This window comes from Homalodisca vitripennis, unplaced genomic scaffold (genome assembly GCF_021130785.1).
Source record: "Homalodisca vitripennis isolate AUS2020 unplaced genomic scaffold, UT_GWSS_2.1 ScUCBcl_2915;HRSCAF=8073, whole genome shotgun sequence".
NCBI lineage: Eukaryota > Metazoa > Arthropoda > Insecta > Hemiptera > Cicadellidae > Homalodisca > Homalodisca vitripennis.
In genome coordinates this window covers 14,199-33,691 of record NW_025779023.1, presented here as the reverse complement: position 1 = coordinate 33,691, position 19,493 = coordinate 14,199, and the positions used below count along the sequence as shown (strand labels likewise).

General features: G+C 33.8%; 1 pseudogene; it reads right to left on the bottom strand.

Annotated features, from left to right (window-relative positions):
- LOC124372319 overlaps positions 1-19,493 on the bottom strand; it is a 50,143-nt pseudogene that overhangs the window by 17,340 nt on the left and 13,310 nt on the right.

Sequence of the window (19,493 nt, the reverse complement as noted above, 5' to 3'; positions counted from 1 at the left end):
AGCTGGGCCGCATATCCTGGATAATGTCTTCAAGATCTGATGAAGAGAAGAGAATCTCCTTACATGTCATTGGATCTCAAAGGAAGAGCAGACAACACCTTCTACGCACTTGGTTGGCCTACAAATGGAATCTATTCTTCTGCCAGTGATTAACAAAGAGAACAATGCACACAAAGTGACAGTTTGGAGCAGTAAGAAATCAATTAATATTGTTGAATTTAGTCCATCAAGCCCTCTAACACTAATGCTTATTGTAATCATGTTCCAATTGACCACACTATTCAAATAATTGCCAATAACAGACTATTACTACCTACCTATTAATTAGCACTCAATTCAGGTGTTTTTGGTAGAGATGACATTTTTGTGATATTTCTGTGTGATGTGGAGTATCGTCATGTCATGCCATGGAGACTTCCACTGCTTCAGAAGTGCCTCAGCCTCAAGCATAGGAAGTCACAAGGTCAGGCAAGGGCACATGGACCCCGTAATTAACAAAGGACTCAGAGGAGTTCAGTAGTGAGATATGACTTAAAGCGTATCTACACAAAACGCAGCTATAGTAAGAAGGGCTGATTCAATGTGAATTTGAGTTTAGCTCCAGTTCATCTTCCTCTTACATGCAGCATCTGAAAACTGGAGTCACGTTTGTCTCAAGGTATCTAAAAATAGTTGGTGACAAAGCACGAAGAAGCTCAAAACGAACTCCCCTGCTTTGTTTCCACATCAGAGACACCCAGACTACAAAAATTAGAGCAATATAGGCGAAGAGGCACTTTAATTGTCTCATCAGGTGCACAATTGAGTACTCTAAGAATATTAACTGACATGATCCCAAAGTACGGTAGAGCAACCGAGTCTTCTAACACATAACGCAGCTATGGTGTGAAAGGGCTGATTCAATGCAGATTTTTTAGTGTAGATCCAGTTTAACCTTCCTCTTACATGTAATAGGAAGGTGAACTGGAGCTAAACTAAAAATTCGCATTAAAGTATATCATTATGTGGAGACAGTACACTAAACGGGGGAAATTAAGAGAGTTCACAGGTAATGAATCTAGACAAGAGGATTACAGATTGGATTTGGTTTTCATCCAAACAAAGGGTGCCCCTCTTATGAACAGCAATGTGGATGCCTTGTTTTCGATCAGTTCAGTCAGGTTGTATGACAGAGGAAGGTATTATAGAAGAAACTGTGCTGATTCCCCCTTTTTTAGAAAAGAAGCTGTCAATAGTTTTGGCCTGATGTGGTGACTCAAAATTTTAGTATATTGGTGTACCAGCGGAATAGACCTGCGCATTTATGATGTTTTAGTAAAGGTAACTTTGATGTTAAATGGAAAGTTGGGACTTCAATGGAGATACCAAAATCCTGCCCCCTTACAGACCTCTTTATGTATTTGGACATGACAGACACGATATTCGGCTCTTGTAACCAAGACTTATTAGACCAATTTTGACTAATGGTGGACTTTTCGGTGTCAATGCAGTATTTGATTGGACACATGACATGTATTCAATAGGGCTAAATGGCTTGATATAGAGGCTGCTTTGTATATGAAGCATGGTGAGCATGAAATAAATATTTACATAATTCATGATACTCTATTATGTTGTACAAGTACTTAAATAATTATGAACAACTAACCTTGAACTTTGCCAAGTCAAGCCACTTGTCGACGGCTGGCTCGAACCACTCGTAGTAACTGTGAACTGAGAGTGCCTTGTACTCAGGGCAACTGTTTCTCTGAAAACTGCAAGTAACAGGTAAGGTGTAATAAAGACCGGATTCTGCAATCTTGCAATCCATCATACAGATTTGGTTAAACGCGAGTAAAGGCACAAAATAGTACATTGAATAAACTGAGTTTGAAAGCTGAATAAGTGTTTTTTCATGCTTTTTTATCATAATGCGATGTTCTGTAGACATTTAAACTTTCCTTTTTCACATTAAACTTTCTTTACTTTAATGTTTTCTGATGATTGTCATGTTTTTTTTCCGTACTTAAGAATGATGACATTTCAACGCCTAAAGCCTGATTTGTTATTCAGATGGATTAATAATCTAATAGATAAAAAAGAGGTGAAGTACACTAATACAAGTAATAAACAAAAAGCTATGGCAAGGCTAAAAATATAATGGCTAAAACTGCAATTAGTGAATTTGTGACAATTGATATGGGTATTTCATTATTGTTACCTACCTTTAGTGCTTTAGCACCTTATTTAAGTAATTGTTATGACAATATTCAATGTATAATTCAATTCAGTTATGTAAGGATAAACTAACCTTAACTAACTGACGCTGAACACTCACCGCCACATTAGTACATCTACTCACCATGGCTACCGAGAACACACGTGTGGCCAACATTTCCACTATAGGTAGAGAAGGTTTAGAAAGCATTGGTTAGGACAATAATTTTAGAAATTGGTTTTTGTCTCACAACGCCATTTTAGATGGTGGACAGGTATATTCACATGTCAGAGCTTTAGTATTCTTTATTCACTTTAATTTAGCCTTTTATTCTCTGAGAAATAGATAAAAAGTCAGGTTGTACAGTAGTGCTTCTGTTTCTTTATTACATTTAATGATGGTAAAATGTTCAAAATAAATGTATGCCTATTTAAATCCTCTGTCATAGAAGACAACCTTAAAAGAAAGAGTTATTATTCTTACTCTACGTTTCATGGAAATTTTAGTATCACAGAAAATAAGGACATAAACTCAATAGTGTCTGAAGTTTTCCGGGGAAAAATGGGAACTTATCTTTTCTGTGACCCTAGTATCTTCTTGATTTATTATAAGGCCAGACAGTATTGAATTATAATGATGTTTTTGAGGGTCAGCATCACCAGTTTCATTTATTGAGGACATGATAGATTCTTCTTATCACTGTGCTCTGCCTGTCTGTCTATCTGTATGATAACTCTTGAAAGAAAGGTCTTAGATGCTTGAAACTTAGTAAATAGATTCCTTTTCTTCCAAGGAAAGAACTCTATAAATTTTGAGGTCAACAGGTTCTTGGGCAGCAGCAACAGCAAAGTTGCCATAATCCAGAAAGACTTACAATCGTTTCATTACGTTATACCAGGGCCTTTGATACTCCATTATATAGTTTTCTTTTAACTGTCAAAGTATTTATTAAAGTTTGAGGCTTTTCTTGCAGATATGATGGTTAAGCCTACAAAAACTTTGTTTAATGAAGAAACCAAAAACAAAACATCAACTTACCTTTTTTAGAATAGAATTAATTAAGATCTACATTTTAAGGAAGGCAAAATATACTATAAAATTATATCAACCTGCCTCGCCAATCATAGTAATTTATCTGACCAGTTATTAAGTTAAGCAATTAAAGCGTTATTAGAGCTCAAATCTACACCATTGAAAGTGGCAATTGGACAACTAATGTATGTAATATATCATCAATAGTTTCTCATTGTTTCTATCCATTCATTCAGTCAAACATATGTTCAAATGTTACATCTCTATGACTAAAAATACGTATAGTTCTGTATAAATAGTGACTAAAGGTCTTAAAAATATTTTATAGAAAGTGATCTGCCATTTAGGAAATTCTAACTGCTTTGTCTGTACAATGTTAGTCCTCAAGGAATGTAGCCAGCGAGGGGGTCCAAGGGGATTGGAACCCCCAACTTTCAATTGTTCTATTACTTTTTTAGCAAATGATTATTATTATTTGAATAAATCAGTATTACTGACGTACTGCTGAAAGATCGTTCTCAACATTCAAACGGGTTAAGAACCTTTTAATGGGGAATAAGCGGTTGACTGCACTTGCCTTACTTTCTGTCCACTACGTAAAAATATCAGTCATCTTAAGCCCCCAAAATGTTTTCCTGGGTACGCTCTTGGTTAGACCCACAGTTTAGTTTCATGGAAGGAGAACTTCTTTGCTAGATTAGATTTGCAAGAGAATTTAGAATCGAGTAGACTGTAGACTGTTGTACTGCTCACCAGATGAACTCCTGAACCGACAAGTACAGTTCGAATATCGGAGTGCTGACCTCGGCGCCTGGGGGCAAGTTTGGAGGCTCGACCCCCAGCTCAGTCACCTTCAGCTGCTGACATAGAGTTGAGATTTCCGGTCCTAGGTCATTCACCACCTCAACAGTGAGCAGAGAATGCAATGGCAACACAAGTGTAATCAACACAACATTTAAAAATTCCAAGACCGTCAATTATGATTTATTAAATATCCCATAAACCCATATTTATTTTATTACACATGCAGTTTTCTTTCTACAAAGCATTGATTTAACTGCAAATAAATGAAGGCAGTGGTAATAATTGACTTACATTAAAACAAAGTTAAGAAAGCATAAAGTTGTTTCTGATTTTAATTGACATAAACAAAACATACAATTTTTATCATTGAAACATGATAAAACCATATTAAGACATTGGTGACGAAACAAATTTTACTATAAAATCCAGTTTAATACTAGAAAACTATAATAGATTAGCAGAAAAATTCTGGCAATATTATTTTTTGGTATACACTTCCATACAAATAATATTTTGTATTTATATTGAATAACTTACAATGTGTGGGAGTAAGTGATTAAATTTTATAGGCACTAGTGAATTATTTTGATAGAATTCATTGATATCTATATATTGGAATGAATATAACCCCTATAGTGAAAAAAATGTAATCCAAAAGAAAAATGTACGTAGATTTAATAAATGTTCTATCATCTAAATCTTATAGTTTATTTGCTAACATGAAACAGTCAAACTTGGATATTTCAACCAGTTTTATAATTTTAATCCTTGGATAGTTCAAACTTTTTTCTGGTTTTCCGAAATTCCTATATGATAATAATAAATAAAGTCTACATAATTTTATTCTAAATGTTGGATAGTTTCAAATTTTGTATCGGTCCCTTGAGCTTTAAATTATCCATTATATTAAGTAAACACCGAGTGGTTTTATTTATACTTAGAGGTTATCACAAAGGTGACTGTAAACATGGGCTTAGTCCTGAATCTATCAGTGAACTAAACATAATTGTGATATATATTTATATTTGTGGTATATCTATTTATAACCAATATAACACAGTTTCTCACACACACAGTCAGTTTAAGATCCTTGACATTTTATACAGTTCATGTTTTCTAGAATACTCTTAAAAATAAAAATCTTATTGATTTTATTTTAAAGTATTTAAGTTTTCAAAGGATTGTCCAGAGGTCTAACATGTGTCAGAGTTTACTTGGAGTTTTTAATATGGAAACTAGTTATGCAAGATTTTATTTAAACATCACACTTTTAAAGCCCACAAAAAATGTTATTATGTCAAAAGGGTTGAAAAATAATATATTATTTTTATGATAAAAATATTTGAATTGTAGTTCATTGGACATAAATAGTTAAAATAATAACACACTTAGAAATAAAATTCAACTTGACACATATTTTTAATTATCAAATTTATAATTGTGAAGTTAACTTGGACTTCAGCAGGGTCTACACAAATGTAACATACTAAAATTAAATTTAAAACGGATAGTCTTACATTTGTAGGCATTTCAGATAAAACAAAACTGTCATGTGTTGTAAAAATAGTAGAGAGTAAGAATATTAAAACTTATCATTTACATAAACAATGTTTTCTAATCTGTAGAGAAATAATGATAAAATTCAGTATATTAATATTTATCATATTACTGTCGCAAATCCTATCACTGGCAGTATTCAAAACTGTCATTGTTTTAAATGATTTTGAAATATTGTATTTGTAATGTAACCAGACCGTAATCTGGAACTCAAAACTGGTCTGCATACATCGGAGCTATTATTGGAGACAAACAGGGAAAACTTAGGAGTAAAGGTGGTTAAAATGCGTCAATGCCACAGCGAATATACAAACTTCATAAAACACTGTATGCACACAATGAAATCACTTAGATATAAAATGTACAATGTCATAAAATTGTAATGTACAAGGACAAAACCACAAGCTACAGAACTACCAACAGGTGACTATGCTGTAACGTAACGTAACGTAACAATATATACAAACATCAAACATACTAGATGTAGTGCAGAGTGGTCTACCAACACCTCTAGGACATGTAAAGCAGCACACTCTAGTGGGGTGAAGACTTCTGCACCCCGTTCTCTATAATACACCTGTATCGACTCTTGACGCATCCGTAGCACCGCATAGAGATCGGACCAACGTAGAGGTCGGGTTAATGTAAAGTCTCTTGGTGAAAATATACAGGGAGACCATCAAGGTAAAATATTTCCCATCTATTTCTCCAATATTTATTTAACACTTTTAACACGCTAAACATTGTTGGTTGACCCTAGGAGAAGCCTCTTCCGTAAGTTGACCTCTGATTGCCCTCGGGAAAGGGCACTTTTGTAGGCAAAAATATACTTGTAAAGTGAACGCAAATCTTTAAAATAAGGTTACTTGTAAAAAATTTTTTGAATATAGAATGTGTAAATAAATTACACTGTTTTTTCCTCAATTTATTAACCAATTAGTGATATATTCTGTCATTAAAAAATATTAAACACACGGTTTTGAGCAAAGATATACATCAATTAATAAATAAGCAAGAGTTAAATGCTATCACATAAGTTATTAGCGACAATTCTTAGAATGTAATAATTTCTAATTAGGATAAGATTTGTTATTATCTAGCTATATATCTTACAAATTACTACTGAAAATTCTAAAATCTGAAAGTGGGTGAAAGTTTAAATGCTAAACAAAAATTTGTATTAATTTTTTTTTAACATCTAAAAAAACTGCAAAAAGAATGGCAAAAATCTCAGCAGGTATATTGACACGTACAAAAATGTGAGAGTATTCTCCGTATGAATATTATATACAATTTCAATAAACAATAAATATATATATATGTGAAATTGAAAAGCGCACTACATCAGTGTTAGAATGTGTATTCAAAATATACTTTGTCCACTCATGCAGTATCATTTAAATTGTTTTATTAACACAACTAGTATACATTGCTTATGTTGTTTGAGTGATAAGTTGAAACTTTCGAAGATATAATACAGAAATGTAAATTTTTATAATACAATAGAACCCACCAAGAAAGTGATGCTTCATCGAAATGAATAGCAACATGATTCAGAAAGATTTTGAACATATAAGTATAAGACTACCATAAAATGAAATGGAATTGTTAGTATACATCAACATTTTATTGTTAGTATTATAAAATTCATTAAATGGGGCAAGCTCCTCACAGGCTTTGAAAGTTAGCATTATTTTCTGACAATAATCAAGATTTACCAGGTGCATTGCACAAAAAACATATTTTTAATTTTAATTATTATCGTTTTTAATTTTTGTAGACCAAATTTTCAAGCAAAAACCGTTTTCAAATCAAATTCAAATAACTTATAAAACTTTTCTAGTAGTTCAGAGGTTACTATCAATCAGAGTGGTTTACCAAAAATAGCTCTGGGATGAAAAATGATTACAATTTGTACATAATTTATAATAAACAAATTTACTAATCACAAAAAAGAGTTAAGAATACACAGATGCAGAGAACTAGAACGAGAAATTGCAAGATGCGTCAAGAGTCGAATAAGAGGAAAATGCAATGAACAACGTAAGTTAGACAATAACGGCCGAGTCTTACTAGCTAAGACACGCCAGCGCGCATCTGGAGACAAACAAAAACATGCGCAGAAGCAGGCACCACAATCTGCGCACCTCTATAAGCCAAGCGCAGAATTGCCGCAGAGCGCTATCACTCACTCCGTCTGCGTTTCTTATCATCAACTCTGTTTATTACAGCAGATTACCTGTTTATGTAATGAAAGTGCAATATGCTGTGGGATATATGTACAAGGATAGTTGTTTTTATTTAGGTACAAGAGTGAAAAGAGTGTGAAGGAAATTTGTGAGGTGACTGTATAATGGCATGATTAGAATCATTTGTATAAAGTAAGCTGTTTATTAATATAAACTTATTTTTGATCATGCAATCATTTTACTTATGTTTGGACACATTTTCGTACACAAAAATATTGACCCATGAGGTGTTTTACTTTTCTAATATCCTTGTTAATAAAAAAAATAAAACAGTATATATTAAATGTATGAAATTATAATATAAACTTCTAGAATGTTACCTATTGTCTTATACAATATTAGTATTTCATTTCAAAATGAGGATTCAAAAATAAATTTAAAAATTAATAAATTAAATGTTTAGGAGGAAACATTAGATAAGCCTCTTGTTACTTGTTGATTGCTCTAAATGTCTTCTTAACATGTTATTGCATCTTTTATTCTCCTCAGAAACATTCATTAAAGATAGTAATAATTTATGCAGTATAGTTTGAGTATTTTGTCCAATAAACACACAAACTAATCCAATATGGCTGATGTCACGCAGTGTGTAGCTGTGTTTGTACACTTGTGTATAGTCTGGACTGCCAGTAGTCATCCAAGGTGGAATTTTCAAAAATTACTACTGACCTCTTCAAGAATGCCAACCCAATTTGAAGGAACCTACCACAAATTCTAGCTGACTTTTCTCACTTTGTTCTGGTGTCAGTAACCAAAAACAATTTGTTATAGAAAATGAATTTTAAATATCCAGAATCGTATACAGATTTTAAAAAAATCATCAGATATCATATTGCTCAGTTATTTGAAAAGCGGAAATATCAAGCAAGATACAATACCGTACGCTTTTAATGTTTGTCTAGCGAAGACATTAAGATTCTATTGACTTTGAACCACCCCAGAGAACAAATGATTGCACGGTATATTACATCAGACTTTGGAATTGAGGTTCAAAGCCTGTCTGTGACTATAGCACTTCATATCAGTAATTTTTAGTAGATCTTGAATTGTATTGACTCTCTTCCTTATTCTGTTTGATAGGATCCTTGCATAGGCCAGTGGTCCATGAGAACGGGCAGAATTAGGCTAAAAAGGGCATAGGTCTCTCCTAAAAAAGATAAATTAACAACACCTACTCAGTTAAATAAAGAATTATTTCAACGTAAACGGGTAAATTCATTGATCGCGACTGTTTTTTATCACACCATGATTGTTCTAACCTCAACGCATCAGAAATTTTCTGGTTTGGTTTCCACAACAAAACGTTTAGACTCGGAATCTTCATTGATCTTGACCTTCATATATTAAAGTTTTTCTGTCAATGAATGACCTTTGATAAATCGAACCTCGTTAGATTTAATTTTATTTACTGTTACCACCAGGTTAAATATATTAAGAGTAACCTGTGGAATCATTCCAGATATGAGCATAAACTATCTGATTACTTGAGAGTTGTTCATCCATTGAGGATGGGTCACTAACACTTCTGGTTCTGATCCTGCTTCTTTCTGTTTACAGGGATTCTTGCGCTGAGATAGCTACTTTATTCTGTGTATTAAGGACGTCAAAAAAATATCACACCTAATTTCAGGGTGCCTGAAACTGGCCCACCAAACAGTTGTGTTAGGATGTCTTAGGGATATATCCTTTATAATTACATGTAGAACTAACTGAATTGCAGTCCCTTCATCATGTATGTAAGGGGTTTTGATATTGCCTTCCGGTTCCACCCCAGAGATGATGAAAGGTATGAAACAGGTTAACTCTAATTGAGTGCTTGTAGGTGGGAACAAGCTCTTCACATGACTGTTATCGGGTGTTTCTGATTCCTAGACCACTGAAACTACGGTCTCTACAGTGAACAACACCAATGGCTTAGTGAGGCGGGTACACGAGATAACCCAATCAAGCAACGTCGAGTGTGGCTGCTGCTTGGATGAGTGATCACTGAGTGATCCTGTCCTTGCAAGCAGCCCTCCTGCCCGGCCATTTGTGGTGGTTCGGAAGTCACCTTTAAGCCATTGGTCTCCAGATTAAGTGTTAGAGAGTGCTTATTAGCCCTAACTTCACCTGGTAAAATTCATTAATCTTTTTTAGTAACAGATGAATGTAGAGTTGGTAATGGCACAGTTTATCCACTACGATGAATGCCACACCTCAAAACTTTATGAGTGACCCTCAATGCTAACAATTGAATGTTCTATGTTCTTAATCATAACAAAGTGTAATAACTAAAACTTTGTTTTGTGCAGAGAATAAATATGTAAAAAAGTGAAATGTTATTCTTTCAAGAGTATAATATGTGTATCTAACTGAGTGATAAGAATAAGGATTAATTCACATCAACTCGCAAATGGTAAGTGATAGCCTTCTCAATCCTATTCAGATACCTTAGAGCTATTTTATAATGCAATATTTGCAAAAATAACGGCAATTTATGTAAAATGGTAATTCCTTTTCAATTAAAAACTTTTATTTTGCAATGTGTTTATTTTTAGATTATTTATGAATCCATATAGTAATATAATAGAAATATTCTTGAAGGAATAAAACAGAAATATTATCAACATTTACAGAATTACTTAATATTTTCTGGTAAGAAGGATTCTAATTCCTAAATCTTTCCATAAAATGAAAATTGGTCTTAATACAAATTTTTAAAAGTTTATACATAACCTAATCAAATAAATACTAATAATTCATTCTGAAAGTAAAAGTTGAATAAATAATTCCCTCCGATTATAAATAATTAGCATAAAGACTTTCATATTGCATTAAAATAGCCAAGTGCAAGACATTTTAGGAATCTACCCGAAGCGTAAAGCAGCAAAGTGTTAGTAAAGCCAGTGGATGCATCACAGAGGGAGGCATCGGAATCGTAGTAACCTCGATCACATCCACCACCCTCGAGAATTCCTTGGCCATCTAAAGAAGAACACAATCAGAAAGCTATAGCCACCCAGAAGTCACAAGGGCCAGAGCTCTGATTTAAGGCAATAGTAGCTACATACAAAAATAAGTAAGGAACAATAAATACTGTAGTTTAAATAAGCAAATGATGAACTACACAGGCAATTGTCATAAACAGAGAGAAGTTAAAAAGTCAAAGCTGTGGTTTTCAAGGACTATTAGACTAAAAGATTATTACTAGTAAAAGAAGGCAATGGCAGCAATAAGCATTATACAACTAAAAAATAAACTCTATATTTATATATGTCCACTACAAATTACCATTTTACTAATGTTAGCCATAAAATATTTGTCATTTCATCACAAATTTGAATAATTTAGGAGCTGACACATTCTGTAGTTTACGAAGTACAACTTAACCTCCTAAAATAAGGGCTCAAGAATCTTACTCTAGGAAATTATTGAGCTTTATAAATGTCATAAATGTGTTCTACCTTAAAAACAAATTACAGAGTGAAATTTTAATGTTTGGCTTTGAAAATTTTGAGGGAGGATTCAAGCCTCCCAAACTCTCATCTAATGTACACCCTGGTTGATACTAGGGAAAGATAGTTTTTCTTTCAGTTTACTTATTCCGTTGGGTTTACTATTTGTAGTACCAGAAACTGCAATGAACCAAGAAACTTAAATACCAAGATTACTTTTTCTTTGTGCTTTGTGGGTTTAACAGTAAGAAGTTAATTTACATACAGTAACTATTGTGGGCGGCATAATTTTAGTTACAATTAAAAAATATATTTGAACACCAGAAGTTGAGGGAATCACTCAAAAATTATCGGAAGGTACACAGGGGGTTGGCAGCAAGCAAGAATAAGAAATATTAGATTACTGTCTCCCAACCTAACAGAGTCAGAGTAGTAACTGAGTCTGGCTGGTTCTCTTACTGACAGTGAGCAAGATAGCAAATAGGAGGAAGAAATATTAGATTACTGTTTCCCAACCTAACAGAGTCAGAGTAGTAACTGAGTCTGGCTGGTTCTCTTACTGACAGAGAGCAAGATAGCAAATAGGAGGAAGAAATATTAGATTACTCTCTCCCATCATAGCAGGGTCAGAGTAGTAACTGAGTCTGGCTGGTTCTCTTACTGACAGTGAGCAAGATAGCAAATAGGAGGAAGAAATATTAGATTACTCTCTCCCATCATAGCAGGGTCAGAGTAGTAACTGAGTCTGGCTGGTTCTCTTACTGACAGTGAGCAAGATAGCAAATAAGAGGAAGAAATATTAGATTACTCTGTCCCAACCTAGCAGGGTCAGAGTGATAACTGAGTCTGGCTTGCTCTCTTACTTAAAGTGAAATTTTTAAACACTTTTGTTAAAAAAATTAGAGAACAATTTTGTGTGTGTAATGGAATGAGAAATAAGTAATAATTTGTCTTCTTCCATTTTCTTTTAAATGTTTAATAGACAGTAAAAAACATTGCACTTGGATTGATAATAATGTATCACTACAACTCATCATAAACCGTAGAATCATATTATTCAGACAATATATTGTACGAGGCATGAAATTTAATCCAATGGTATACTCATTAATTAAATCACCTTATACTGACTATTTGCTGTAAATATTTCTCTGTAGATACTAAACAAATTTTTAATGTAGCAGCTAACTTGTGTTTGGACAGATTTTGTGTTTCTACAAAACAAAATACATGAAACATAGTATTTTTGGAAATCTTACCAATCTCTCCAGCTGTTTGTAAGTGGTGTTGAAGTATGGGACTCCATTTGTGCTGAGGAAAGAAAGACAAAGTAATGTACACTTAGTTTCAAACAATCCATACCGAGGAATAATGAAAATCTAAAATAGAAGCTTACGTGTAAAATTACAAAAACTCCATTGCGATAATCCTAAACATAAAAATACATAAGTTCATATTACCCCAAAATAAAATTAAATTGAAAGGTGAACTCAGATTGCAGTTCAGATGCTCAACTTATTAAAAGACGAAAAATTTGTAATTATATTAGTTTGAATGGGAAATTCAACTATGCGTGCAAATTAAAAGAACAATCTTAAATTAAATGAAATGTAAAAATATTAGAAAATGTTGAAATACCGAAAAGAAAAGGATGACATAATAATATTCTTTAGCAATAGCACAAAATTATTAAGATGATAATTTAATTAAATTATTCAAGTTTATAGGTAAATTATACCTGTATTCATTAATTTCCTATTAGTATAAGCAGAGCATCAAAATCGTTTTAAAAGCCATAAGGAGTGAAATGATATATTGAATTTAGTAATTTTTGTATAATGATTCTATATTTATTGCTTAGTAATGCAATAGTTTGATTTTACCGATGCATTTATTATACTATTATATTTGTTGACCCTACTCAATGTAGTTTTTTTGTATTTTTTTGAAAATAAAGAACATCTAAATCTAAATCTTTCTGATAAAAATTTTATCAGATACGTTTAACTGTATGGTGGTACCTACGTCTCAAAAAACCCCAGATTCAGTGAAATCTTCACAACAGCGTCGTATCTAGTTTAATTACACTGGGACCCCCACGGACTATAAGTGGTTTTCTAAACGTGATCATGTCCGAGAGGGTTCACTTCCGGCTACTGGGTACAACAAAAACAGACGTGTCACTAAAATCTGGGCAACCTTATGGATGTCCACGAGAGGCACATCACTAACTGCAACGTTAGGATATTGGGATGCACGGGAAGATTGATAGGTCGAGGCCTAGAGGATGACTGTTGCAGTTGGTGGAGTCCCCTAGGTGTTAAGAGCAGTTGCTAGCCTAGACATAAGGGTGTGCCATCCCCTGTCTGCTTTTACTTGAAGAGGCTGGTACAGAGCTGACTCCCTTCTTTCTAGACGACGTGACAGAGATTAATGACTAAAATCCTTCATCAGGTGTTTCAATAGGAGGCGGACCCTACCCCCAACCGTACCCATCCAGAATATCTTGTCACTCCGGAAGCTGCGCAATGTTTTTATTGGGACTAAATGCAATTTCTCAACGATTTGTCCTAAGAGAAAAAAACAGATATGAGCATCTTTCGGCTTTGGTCTTGGATATTGAGATATTTCTGATATTTTTGGCAAGTATTTAGCCTATACAGCAGCTTCCCTCCTAAATAACCATGATAGGATGGACATAGATCACATCCTAAAGTAGGTTGAACCGAAAATCGTAAAATCAACCTCAGAAAACCATTGTAGTAATATAAAAATACAATGTTGGTAACCATATCTATATTTATAAACAAATGTAGTATAATAATAATTATTTACTCACCCACATTAGACGTCATTCACTGTTCCTAGTACTGCGAGTAATAAAAGGCAATAACAAAGCACTAACAAGTTAAAAAAGAGAGAGATGTGTTATGACATCTTTTTTTTACTATTTGTTATTACCATCGCGGAAGTCAAGCCAGTTTATGCCTTCCTGGGAAGGGTTTTTTAATTCGACAGGTGGTGGTTCGATTGCGGTTAAGAGAGAACCTAGTGTATATCAGGATAAATCTGGTGCCTTTTTGTGTAGAACTATATTAAATACATTTGTTTATAAATATTTAGAAAATATTTACTTTAAAATATGCATATGGTATGGATTATTATTTAAAAAAATATATACAGTATATAATAATTTCGGTTAGAAATATGCCCCTAAACTTAAGTTTTTCTCGAAGATTGTGGCTAAGGAAATTTATATTTGTTACCTCTCTCAAGCATTCTTGATCAGACCCTTTAGAATTTTGATCTATTATGTGACAGGTATTTTCTTGAGGGATGTTTTATATTCGTGGCAACTGTTGGAGACATTAATACTTTCTAATCTTGTTCAAACAACCATAAAGACTGTTTTTATTAGTTTCTATTTCTATTCCAGTAGTTAAAGTAACATTAAAAAAGTGTTAGCTCTGTTATCTGTTACCGGTTAAAAAGTGTTTAACCATACTTTTTACACATGAAAATTATATACTCTTCAGTATTTTCAACAATTACTGGAATGCGTGCTAAAATTATAATAAACATATTCCTATGATAAGAGAGATAGTATACGTATGCTAAGATTTATAAATGTTGTTAATTTTACTAAAAGAAACCAAAATGAAAACTCTTGCACAAGTTCAAAACTGCAAGTAAGCAGATTTAATGTTGTGACAAAAAACTGGGTACGTATTACGTTGCGAAGTTGTTTGATCAAACATTATTTATATTTTATATAATACTGTAAATTTTACACAATTTTCTTCTAAATTCTTTATGTAGCAGAGCTGTGTAAAATATACCATTCTAAAGACACAACTTAGGTGTATACAAAACTTTTTAGAAATTATGTAAAAACGTGCAAGATTTTTCACAACTGAAAAAATACACAACTATTTGTGCATGATATTTAGAATAACTAAAAAGAAGTTTTATACATGCTTGTATTACTCATTCCTTTAAAATGGCACATCTGACGAAATCACATTTATAAAAAAAACGCATGTAAAAGGTGAAAGATTATTTTTATGGGACAGAAATTGAAAGGATTATCCATACACCTGGCTCTAAAGTAGACAAATAACTATTTCTGGCTCCATAGTACCGGATTTGAGACAGATGAAAATGAACCAGAATTGCTCAAGAGATTATTTGGCATAAGCTAACAATTCACCTCTCGAATAGTCCATTGTAGTAGTCGATGCCTTGTTGCAGATCCACGATGAAAGCTGTTATCAGTTTGACCAGAGCTAGAATACGAGTATCCGGATCTGCCCGTATCCCTGCCATACCTTTATGCTGGTCTTCATACCTGTGAAATTATCAGTTTTTTTATACTTTTATAGCAGTAATATTACCATAACTAACGGAAATGCACAACTTAACTTCTGTGGTTCAACCAGTAATTCCCTAACCTAAAATATAAGGACATAAATAAATAATTCTTCTTGTAAAACAAATAATTTATTGCCTAATAAAATACCTGTTAACATGTTTGAAACCTTATTAAATATATCAATTACCATTCTTGGGTCCCTTTTTTCACCGACTGAATGATCTCTCCCCTAACTTCTTTATTGAACGGACAGACCTTCCAATAAGCCTTCATCGAAGACAGTAGACCGAGGCACCTGTAAACATTGATGAAAACAATATCTTAGTAAGCTGTTGAAACTGCGTTAACAACAAACAAACAGCCTTAATAACTAACTACATAAGTTCAGTTCAAAAATTGGTATAGATTTGAAGAGAATATCAATGTGCCTATTGGAAAAGTAACAACTATATTAGGGATGACAAAAATGAACTATGGCGACACATTTATTGGAAAAATAAATACAAAATTATCTGAGAGAACAACCTTGGGTAAGTTTGGCTCCCTGAAGTTAACATAATACCAAAAAGTATTTCAGAAGATTTCGTAGTAAAGAAAGCATTTTTTTTTTAATACATTGGAATCTTTGGTTTAGGTTTTCTTAAATGGATTACAATGGAATTACAACTGGTATTTACATGTTACGACGGCCTAAAACCATGTGTACAACTACTACTACACCATTTTCTTTATTTAGCAGAGCTGTGTAAAATATATCATTCTAAAGATAAAACTTCAGTGTATAACAAATGTTTTAGATGTTATGTAAAACTGTAAGATTTTACACAACCGAAAAAATACAGAATTATTTGTGCAAAGTATTTAGAATAACTAAACAAAAGTTTAATACATACTTGTTTAAGTAATTCCTTTAAAATGGTTATGAAAATAGGAAAGACCACCAGATTTTCGTTAGTTATGTAATGTATGCGGGTCGACACTGTACTCTCTATGGGTCGGGAAGAATAATTAAACTACACATTTAGAGTAACATTGCTCTAGGACCGCTCGTAAAGGAACGGACGGGACGCGGAGGTTACATGACGGTGTCTGGTGGTGGACTCCGGGTGGACTGCTGGCTGGCCAGCTTGGACCGTTGGTTGTAGGGTAGTGGCGTGATGTGACGTCACAGGAGAGCAGCCTATGAGCATTCTTTATTCTTTTAGACCACATCGTATGTTACATCGCCTGACAATACATACTGCCAACATCACTGGTGCAGACATTAAATATCACTATGGATACCTACCAACTTAGTACTTCTCACACTAAATACACTACAATCCTCCCCCTTAAATACATAAGTCCCCTACAATTTTAGAAATTTATCAATTACAATTTGTTTTACAATTCTCCAATTTTAAATCAATTACAATGAATAAGAAAATTGACATTATACTCTTTTATTTTTTGTAAGTATAGATTATAGAGAACAAAATACAAACTCAATATAATCATTTAACACAAATCACAAACACTTCAATCAAAACCAATAAATCAGAATATAGCAATTAATAACACATTGAATGAACACAATTAACAAATCGATAATAATAATGCTTAAACAATATTAATTATATACAAGTCACAATTGGGTTGTATTTACAAGTCCATTTTGACTAAAGGTTTACGATCCCTTAGTGGGTATCGTCTAACAGGTGTCATTTGTTTGGGTGAAACGCTGGAACTGTTATTGTTTACATTTGTACGTGGGCTGGGGCTTTGCCCCTGAGCGTTTCTGTTATTGTTATGGTTTTGCGGAGAGGGGGGCAAGGTCGTTGCTAAAAGTACTGGCGACCTTGCGCTCGCTCTGTCCCGCGACTGTATATCGATCGTTTCCTGCGTGTGCTCTGTTGCCACGCTTGCGTCTGGGAGTCTAGGCATTGTTGTCAACTCAGACATTTCCGGACTACACTGTAAACCTACCAACTGGTCGATATGTCGTTTCCCACCTCATGCCCGTATTCAGTTCAACTAAATACGTGACTGGTCCTAATCGTGAAACTACCACACCTGGTATCCACTTATTTCTACCTCTGTAATCTCTGGCTATGATTGGTTGTCCAATAGCTAACTGTCTAGTTTTACTACCCCTATAGTACAATCGTTGTTTTTCTTGATTATCTGACATTATTGCTTTAACATTTGGGCGAATTAAATCTAACCTAGACTTTAGCGATCTACCCAACATTAATTGAGCTGGCGATAGATTGGTAGTAGAATGCACTGTATTTCTATAAGTGAACAGGAAGTTACTCAAAGCTAATTCTAAATCCTTGGAATTATGAAGAGCTGTTTTCAATTTATTTTTAATAGTTCTGACTGACCGTTCTGCCAAACCATTGGTTTCTGGGTGGTAAGGTGGTGAAAACGTGTGTTTGATACCATTTGACATCAAAAATTCTTTAAACTCTTGACTGGTAAAAGGTGGTCCGTTGTCGGACACTATGTGGTCTACAATACCATACCTACTAAATAATTCCCTTAATTTCACAATCGTGTGAACAGCTGCCGTTGAAGCAACGGGCAACACCTCTGGCCACTTAGAGTACGCATCTTTTACCACCAAAAAATAACTTGGACTGAAAAGGTCCAAAAAAATCAATATGAATTCGAGACCAAACTCGTTCCGGAACATACCAATGATGCAGGAAAGCCTTGGGCGGTTTTGCTCGTTCCTCCAAACAGGCTGCACAGCTGTTAGCTAGTTGTTCTATGTCCCGGTCGATATTAGGCCACCATACATATGCACGGGCTAATGCCTTCATGCGAACAATACCTATGTGTGAAGTATGCAATTCGTTCAGAATGTTTATTCTGAACCTTTTAGGTATTACCACCCTGTACCCCCACATTAGGATTCCTTGCTCCAAGGTTAATTCCGACTGTCTAATTTCAAATGGCTTTAGATCTGGTTCAGTTACAATAGGCCAACCTAATTCTACATAGGATATTACCTTTTTGATTTCACTATCTACCATTGATTCTCTTTTTATGTCTACATAGCTTAATGGTATGTCATTTTCAGCTAAACACTGCAAATAGGTACCTATGACATTAATATTAAGGTCATCATCCGAGATTTCATCTTTAATCTCACTATTTACAGGTAATCTAGATAAACCATCGGCATTGCCATGGTTTTGGGACTTAACATACACAATCTCATATTGGAAACCACTTAAAAACAAAGCGTATCGTTGTAACCTACTGGCTGCGAAAGCAGGTAACCCTTTCTTTGGTCCAAAAATAGCCACTAAAGGCTTATGATCAGTCTTTAACAAAAACTGTGTACCATATAAATATTGACTAAATTTCTTAACACCAAATACAATGCTTAATGCTTCCTTATCTATTTGTGAATAGTTTTTCTCAGCGCTATTTAACACTCTACTTGCGAATGATATAGGTCTTTCTGTACCGTCGTATTGAATCTGACTCAAAACTGATGCAATGCCATATGGACTAGCATCACTGGCTACCACTAGTGGTAATGCAGGATCATAATGCGCTAAAACTTCAGCAGAGATTAACTTTTGCTTAATCTCTTGTAGTGCCTTCTTACATGCTAAATTAAATACAAAATCGGTATCCTTTCTTAACAACTGATACATTGGGGTTAAAATAGTGGATATCCTAGGAATGAAACGTGAATAGTAATTAACAAGACCAAGGAAGGCTTTAAGCTGTGTCACATTTTTGAGGTTCAGGTGCCTTGACAATTGCTTCAACCTTACTAGGTGCGGTATGCAACCCTTGTTTACTGATAACAAAACCTAAATATTCTAAACTGTCACAGAAAAATTTAC